Source organism: Capricornis sumatraensis, chromosome 4 (assembly GCF_032405125.1).
Source record: "Capricornis sumatraensis isolate serow.1 chromosome 4, serow.2, whole genome shotgun sequence".
Taxonomy (NCBI): Eukaryota; Metazoa; Chordata; class Mammalia; order Artiodactyla; family Bovidae; genus Capricornis; species Capricornis sumatraensis.
Genome location: NC_091072.1, coordinates 139,121,386 through 139,129,770, shown reverse-complemented (window position 1 = coordinate 139,129,770; position 8,385 = coordinate 139,121,386).

Here is an 8,385-nt window from a genome sequence, read left to right as displayed (position 1 = left end):
CCCCCAGTCCCTCCCAGGGTCTTTTCCAATGAGTCAACTCTTTGCATGAGGTGGCCAAAGTATTGGGAGTTTCAGCTTTAGCATCAGTCCTTCCAAAGAACACCCAGGACTGATCTCCTTTAGGATGGACTGGTTGGATCTCCTTGCAGTCCAAGGGACTCTCAAGAGTCTTCTCCTACACCACAGTTCAAAAGCATCAATTCTTTGGCGCTCAGCTTTCTTCACAGTCTAACTCTCACATCCATACATGACCACTGGAAAAAACATGGCCTTAACTAGACAGAGCTTGGTTGGCAAAGTAATGTCTGTTTTTGAATATGCTATCTAGGTTGGTCATAACTTTCCTTCCAAGGAGTAAGCGTCTTTTAATTCCATGGCTGCAGTCACCATCTGCAGTGATTTTGGAGCCCAAAAAATTAAAGTCTGACACTGTTTCCACTGTTTCCCCATCTATTTGCCATGAAGTGATGAGACCAGATGCCATGATCTTAGTTTTCTGAATGTTGAGCTGTAAGCCAAATTTTTCAACTAGCTTAGTGGCTGTTTACTAATTATAGAACATCTACAACTCAGTCTAGAACAGAAAAGAGTCATAAATAGCAAAATTAACTTTGTGAACCTGAATTTGTATCTCCTGCTCCAAAGACAGCCTAGTTTGGAATTAATAGGTTAAGTGTACCCCTCAGATTAAAAATGTAACCCATTTGTTCAACAATTTATTGAGTGTATATTACATGTTATACCTATGATTGATAATCCACTGTCAAGAAAAATGATGACAATGTAATCAGAAAGATGATCATGATCTAGCAGACCACATGTTAAGAAAAGGAGATGCTCAGGGTGTTACAGGTACAGGGAAGAGGCACCTGTGTCCCTCAGCCTGGTAGGAAGGGTGGCGCCTGAGATGGGTCCAGTGCAAGAGTGTGTCTGACATGACAGGGTGTGCTAGGAAGACAGCCTGCATGGAAGTACAGGAGTCAACGGACAGTACCTGTGGCCAGATGTAAGCATAACCAGAGGAAAAGTCTGGCCTGGAGATAAGAATTTGGGAATCATGATTAACAAGGTCTGTGTGGGTAAAATCATCCAGAGGGAATATAGATCTAGAGAGTATATGTAGAGAGATATATCAGTAAATCTCTAGGAAACAGCAGACAGGGCAAGTGGGGATGGGCGAGGTCTAATCCACTGTCAAGAAAGAGGAGCCATTCAGAGATGAGAGGATGTGGCCTGGAGAAAGCATCAAGGGATAGAGATTTTTCACAGTTTGGCTCTATCACTGTGCTCCCTGACTCTACCTAAGTTGCCTTTACTTTTACATAGAACTGTGTAAGGTCCGTCTAGTCAAGGCTATGGTTTTTCCAGTAGTCATGTATGGATGTGAGAGTTGGACTGTGAAGAAGGCTGAGCACCGAAGAATTGATGCTTTTGAACTGTGGTGTTGGAGAAGATTCTTGAGAGTCCCTTGGACTGCAAGGAGATCCAACCAGTCCATTCTGAAGGGAATCAGCCCTGGGATTTCTTTGGAAGGAATGATGCTAAAGCTGAAACTCCAGTACTTTGGCCACCTCATGCAAAGAGTTGACTCATTGGAAAAGACTGATGCTGGGAGGGATCGGGGGCAGGAGGAGAAAGGGAAGACGGGATAAGGGGGGATGGCTGGATGGCATCACTGACTCGATGGCCGTGAGTCTGAGTGAACTCCGGGAGTTGGTGATGGACAGGGAGGCCTGGCGTGCTGTGATTCATGGGGTCGCAAAGAGTTGGACACGACTGAGCAACTGAACTGAACTGAACTGGGATATGTTCTATAAAAGTTATTACATTTTCCTACCCAGGAACTTCCCTGGTGACTCAGCAATAAAGAATCCTCCTGCCAATACAAGAGATGTGGGTTTGATTCCTGGGTCAGGGAGATACCCTGGAGGAAGAAATGGCAACCTGCTCCCCTATTCTTGTCTGGGAAATTCCATGGATTGAGGAGCCTTGGCGGGCTACAGTCCATGAGGTCACAAAAGAGTCGGACATGACTTAAAGACTAAATAATAATTACCCAGTGAATGCTGGCCAGTTGGCTCACTTTACCAGTGGCCCTGGAATAATGGCAATGTACTTTTCTCTTTTGCATTTTCACACTGCACATACAGAAATTAAAGGTATATATCTGTAGTGACACAAAACCGTTTTTTAAAAAAAGCCCAGAAGAATATTGGCAAAGAACCATTACAAAATACATCTTTGTTATCATCCCATTTATTTAAATAGCTTTTCACATATTTTAACTTTAATCAGTGTTTTAATTGTTTTAATCTTAACGAAGTTATAGAAACAGTGGCAACTTACTTTTTTATTGATGTATAGTTGATTTACAGTATTATGTTAGAGCAACTTATTAATTCATAAAGCCAGTGTAGGTATTTTAGAATGATTAAAGCATGAGAAATTTGACCCTGACAAACTTAATTAGTTGATGTTTAAATGTTTAGTTTGCCATGAGAGGGAAATGGGGAGTAAGAGAAAAAAAACAAAACTTAAAAAAAGGAAACCAGCTGGCTTCAGGAAGATATGAAATTATCACTGTAAGGCTTTATTTTGTTTTCTGTACAAGGAGAGGAAAAAGAGAGTTTATAAGTGTTGAAAAACATATTTTAAGATATGTGTGCATGTTGGTTGCTCAGTAATGCCCAATTCTTTGCAACCCCATGGACTGTAGCCTGCCAGTCTCCTCTGTCCATGGAGATTCTCCAGCAAGAATGCTGGAGGAGGTTAGGAAGATAGGGGATCTTCGTAACCCAGGGATCAAATCCCGGTCTCCTGCATTGCAGGCTGATTCTTTACCATCTGAACTACCAGGGAAGTCCCATTTTAACATATGTGTGTGTGTGTGTGTGTGTGTGTATGTAAATACATGTGTATATATTTTATTTATATTTATATATTTTCCCTTTATATATATAATATATATTTTTCCCTTTAATTTTCCCTCTAATTTTCCCTTTATATATATATAAAGAGGAATATAATGGTTTGTAAATATGTGTAACTTCTGATCCCCAGAACCTGGCCAATGGCCTGGTATTCCCATCTCTTATTCTTAAAGAGATGGGAATAACAGACCACCTTACCTATCTTCTGAAAAACCTGTATGCAGGATAAGAAGCAACAGTAGTAACTGGGGTCTTTGATAATTTTATCAAGCCATGCAATTAAAAAGTCAGCACTACTTAGCTCCAAATTATAGAAACAAAGGAGGGATAAGCCCTATGTTAAACAAAATTATCTTTCTTTTAGGCAAACCAGACAAGCAGTCTGCTTATGAAGGTTTGTTTGCTTTCTGTCTTGAAGTATTAATGCATCTCAAATGAGCTGTCTTCATGTCAAAAGCACAAGTGGTCACTGCTGCTCTAAAATATTCCTGATGAAACTGAGTTTATTAGAGAGGTCAGTGTACAAATTACTCTTACTAATGAGAAGACACAAAAGAAGCAGGTGTATGGCCTGGAGGAGGTGCAGTTTTAGATTGTGACAACAAACAAGGAGGAATATAATGGTTTGTAAATATGTGTAACTTCTGATCCCCAGAACCTGGCCAATGGCCAGTCATCACCAATTGTGGGTCCAGGCAGACAAAACTAAATGGAGCAGTTCTCAGACACACAAAGACAAGAATAAAGAAGTCTTCATCCGATTTAGAAATGCTGACCCAAAGCAAAATTAGTCCAAAGGTCATGATCTGAGGAGAACTTCTGAACTCAGCCAGCCCTCAGAGGTTCAGCTCCAAAACAGACTTCAGTTCAGTTCAGTTGCTCAGTCGTGTCTGACTGTCTGTGACCCCATGAATTGCAGCACGCCAGGCTCCCTGTTCATCACCAACTCTTAGAGTTCACTCAAACTCATGTCCATTGAGTTGGTGATGCCATCCAGCCATCTCATCCTCTGCAGTCCCCTTCTCCTCCTGCCCCCAGTCCCTCCCAGAATCATGGTCTTTTCCAGTGAGTCAACTCTTCGCATCAGGTGGCCAAAGTATTGGGAGTTTCAGCTTCAGCATCAGTCCTTCCAGTGAACACCCAGGACTGATCTCCTTTAGGATGGACTGGTTGGATCTCGTTGCAGTCCAAAGGACTCTCAAGAGTCTTCTCCAACACCACAGTTCAAAAGCATCAATTCTTCGGCGCTCAGCCTTCTTCACAGTCCAACTCTCACATCCATACATGACTACTGGAAAAACCATAGCCTTGACTAGACAGACCTTTGTTGGGAAAGTAATGTCTCTGCTTTTCAATATGCTATCTAGGTTGGTCATAACTTTTCTTTCAAGGAGTAAGCGTCTTTTAATTCCATGGCTGCAGTCACCATCTGCAGTGATTTTGGAGCCCCCAAAATAAAGTCTGACACTGTTTCCACTGTTTCCCCATCTATTTGCCATGAAGTGATGAGACCAGATGCCATGATCTTCGTTTTCTGAATGTTGAGCTTTAAGCCAGCTTTTTCACTCTCCTCTTTCACTTTCATCAAGAGGCTTTTTAGTTCCTCTTCACTTTCTGCCAGGCTTCCCTTGTGGCTCAGCTGGTAAAGAGTCTGACTGCAATGCAGGAGACCTGGGTTTGATCCCTGGGTTGGGAAGATCCCCTGGAGAAGGGAAAGGCTACCCACTTCAGTATTCTGGCCTAGAGAATTCTACGGACTATACAGTCCATGGGGTCACAAAGAGTCGGACACGACTGAGTGACTTTTGCTTTCGCTGTTGCTTCACTTTCTGCCATAAGGGTGGTGTCATCTGCATATCTGAGGTTATTGCTGGTTATTTCTTCCAGCAATCTTGATTCCAGTTTGTGGTTCCTCCAGCCCAGTGTTTCTCATGATGTACTCTGCATATAAGTTAAATAAGCAGAGTGACAATATACAGCCTTGACGTACTCCTTTTCCTATTTGGAACCAGTCTGTTGTTCCATGTCCAGTTCTAACTGTTGCTTCCTGACCTGCATACAGATTTCTCAGGAGGCAGGTCAGGTGGTCTGGTATTCCCATCTCTAAGAATTTTCCACAGTTTGTTGTGATCCACACAGTCAAGGCTTTTGTGTAGTCAATAAAGTAGAACTAGATGTTTTTCTGAAACTCTCTTGCTTTTTCAATGATCCAGTAAATGTTGGCAATTTGATCTCTGGTTCCTCTGCCTTTTCTAAAACCAGCTTGAACATCTGGAAGTTCATGGTACACGTACTGCTGAAGCCTGGCTTGGAGAATTTTGAGCATTACTTTACTAGCATGTGAGATGAGTGCAATTGTGCAGTAGTTTGAGCATTCTTTGGCATTAAGCCTCTAACCCTATGGACTGTGGCTCTTACACACAACACTGATTAGTAAGCAAGCTAACAATAATGAAAGCAGGAAATAGAAGGCTAAAAACAATTTTACTAAAGAACACTAATCAGTCAAATTCTAAGAGACCTTATTCCCAGGGAAATAAAACAGACTCAACACTGCAGTGTTTCAGCAAACTATAGAAACTTACTTGTGCATGAACTTATTAGCCCTGGCTGATAAGGGAATCACAAGGGGTCCCAGATGTTCACAATATTGCTGAATTGAGAGTCATGGTCCAAGTATGAGCCCTTTAGCTGAGTCTGTATTTTTGTCTTTACCCTCCCGCCAAAGCCCACCAAGAACAAACCTGTATTTTAACAAGTTGGGTTTTTGCCCTTTGTAGCAGGGAGCACACATACTGTGAGGTGTTTCATTAAAATATTGGAAAGAGTTATAGGGCTGGAGTTTGTGTATAGGTTATAGGGCTGAGACTTTGCCCAGGATTCCATACTGTCGGGAACAGAGGAGATAAATCTTAGATTTGGTGTCTTAAAACAGATAATCAGGTACAAGGAAGGAAATGAGGTTGAAGGTGTCATAGGTGACGATGCTAATGCATATGGGCCTGCCCAGGAGTCTCTGGTCATTTTGGGGGTTTGGACAGTGCTCATGTATTTGTGGTTTGGACAAAGCTCATGGTTTTGTGTGTGTATATGTATTCAGCTATGATACAGAGGGACTTCCCTGATGGCTCAGATGGTAAAGAATCCACCTGCAACGCAAGTGACCCAGGTTTGATCCCTGGGTTGGAAAGATCCCCTGGAGAAGGGAATGGCAACCACTCCAGTATTCTTGCCTGGAGAATCCCATGAACACAGGAGCCTGGAGGGCTACAGAGTCAGACACGACTGAATAACTAACACAAACACGATACAGAGAGAGGGCTTCCCTGATGGGCTTAGCAGTGAAAAGTGCCTGCAGGAGACGTAGGGAATTTGGGTTCGATCCCTGAGTCAGGAGGATCCCCTGGAGGAGGAGCTGGCAGCCCACTCCAGTATTCTTGCCTGGAGAAATCTCATGGACAGAGGAGCCTGGCAGGCTACAGTCCATGGAGTTGCAGAGTTAGACACAACTGAGTGACAAAGCAACAGTGTGATACAGAGAACTCTTGTTTTCATTCTTGTTTTCATGGCAGAATGGCCGCGTGTGGTATTGGTGTGGTGTGAAATGATTCTGTTCCACAGAATACAATGGTGCAGCTATGTCAGGCCCACTCCTAGCAACACCAAGATCTAGCCGATGGTCCAGGCCAGTTTCGAGCTGTCATGGGCTGCTTGCCCCTCTCTCAAAGCTGAAGATGAAAAAAAAAAAGTGACCCAGAGAAGAGGGCTTGCTGACCAGCAGAAGTAGACAGAGATATCCAGGGTAGATGTTGGTGTCCAAGCACCACTTGAAAGAAGGAACTACTGACTGTGGGTGTTTCAGCCCCATGTTTAAATACTTTAAATTTTAAAAGTCCCACTTTATGTACTTCAGATCCTCTGACACCATCCCCCTATGTTTGTCAAGAAACTTTTTTTCTTGAATTTATCTTTTTGTATGTTCATATAGGGGACACAATGTCTTGCTGTTTTTCACACGACGATCCATGTACTTCTAACAATAAATTGTTTTAAATTTAAATTACATTTATATATACTTTATATACATAAAATTGTGCATAATTTTTATGTATTGGGTTGGCCAAAAAATTCATTCGGATTTTTCCATCAGATGGTATGAAAAACCCAAACAAACTTTCTTTGGCCAACCCAACGTTTAAATAAACATATAAAATAAATACCACTCACTTTTCTCTCCTCTTCCAATATCCTTCTTCCCATTTTCCAGCCCAAATAGAAACCAGTAAGTTATTTTCATTTGAACTCATGTCAGCAAAAAAAAAAAAAAAGCATTCACAGCAGTAGAAATCTAGGCATTTATTTATAAGCTTGCTAAGTCTTGGTTTTCTTATGTATAAAAGTGGAGTAAAACTATCTCTTCCTTATCATAAGGCTTTTAGTGTCTAGTATGTTAAGAGCTCGATAAGTTATTGCTAATGTTGTATTAGCTTAGATTTTCTCCTTCAATTTTTCCCTTCCCTTTTGTATTTATGGTGTGTAACCCCCACCTGCCTCCTGAGCATCGTACTTCACCTGCCTACTTAAGATCACCACAGGTTATCTCCCTGGGGTTTCGTCCCCAGCTGTTCCACCTTAGACGGATTCCCTTCATTCCACACCACCCTCCCCAGTCCACTGCTAAGGTCTGAGTTTCTGCTCCCTTAGTTGTGTAACCCTCAACAAGTTATCAAATCATTCTTTACCTCAGTGGGCACATCTGTAAAATGACAGTAGCTGCCTCACAGGGTTGTTGTAAGTATTAAATAAATGAATACATGTAAAGCAGTTCTGAGCTTCCCAGGTGGCACTAGTGGTAAGGAACCCACCTGCCAAAGCAGGAGACAAGAGAGCCAGGTTTGATCTCTGGGCCAGGAAGAAACCCTGGAGGAGGGCATGCAACTCACTCCAATATTCTTGTCTGGAGAATCTCATGGACAGAGGAGTCCGGCAGGCTACAGCCCGTGGCGTCACAAAGCACAGGATAGGATTGAGCAACTAAGCACAGCAAACACTATTCTGAGATTTTTATAATATTAGCACATTTGTTATCTGTATTCAGTGACTTCTCTCTCTTGTATATTATTTATTCAATACATCCTATATTTATTCAGATGCTAAGTCAGCCAGGATCCTGCCAGGAAACAGATGGCTTGCCCAAATGTGGTGATTTGAGGACAATTTGATAAAAGGACTGCTTACAGTGATGTAAGCAGCATGCAAGGAAAGTACATGGAAGGAATGGTGACAGCGGGGCTCCGCTCCCACCCCTCGGCCGATGGAGCGAAGGGGAATGGCCGACAGACCTGGCAGGAGTAGGTAGTGTGAGGGGCCCGAGTGACAGGGAGAATCAGGAAGGTAACCCATGGTAACCATGTGGGGAGGGGCCAGGGGATTATTAATCCCATGGCCTCATATT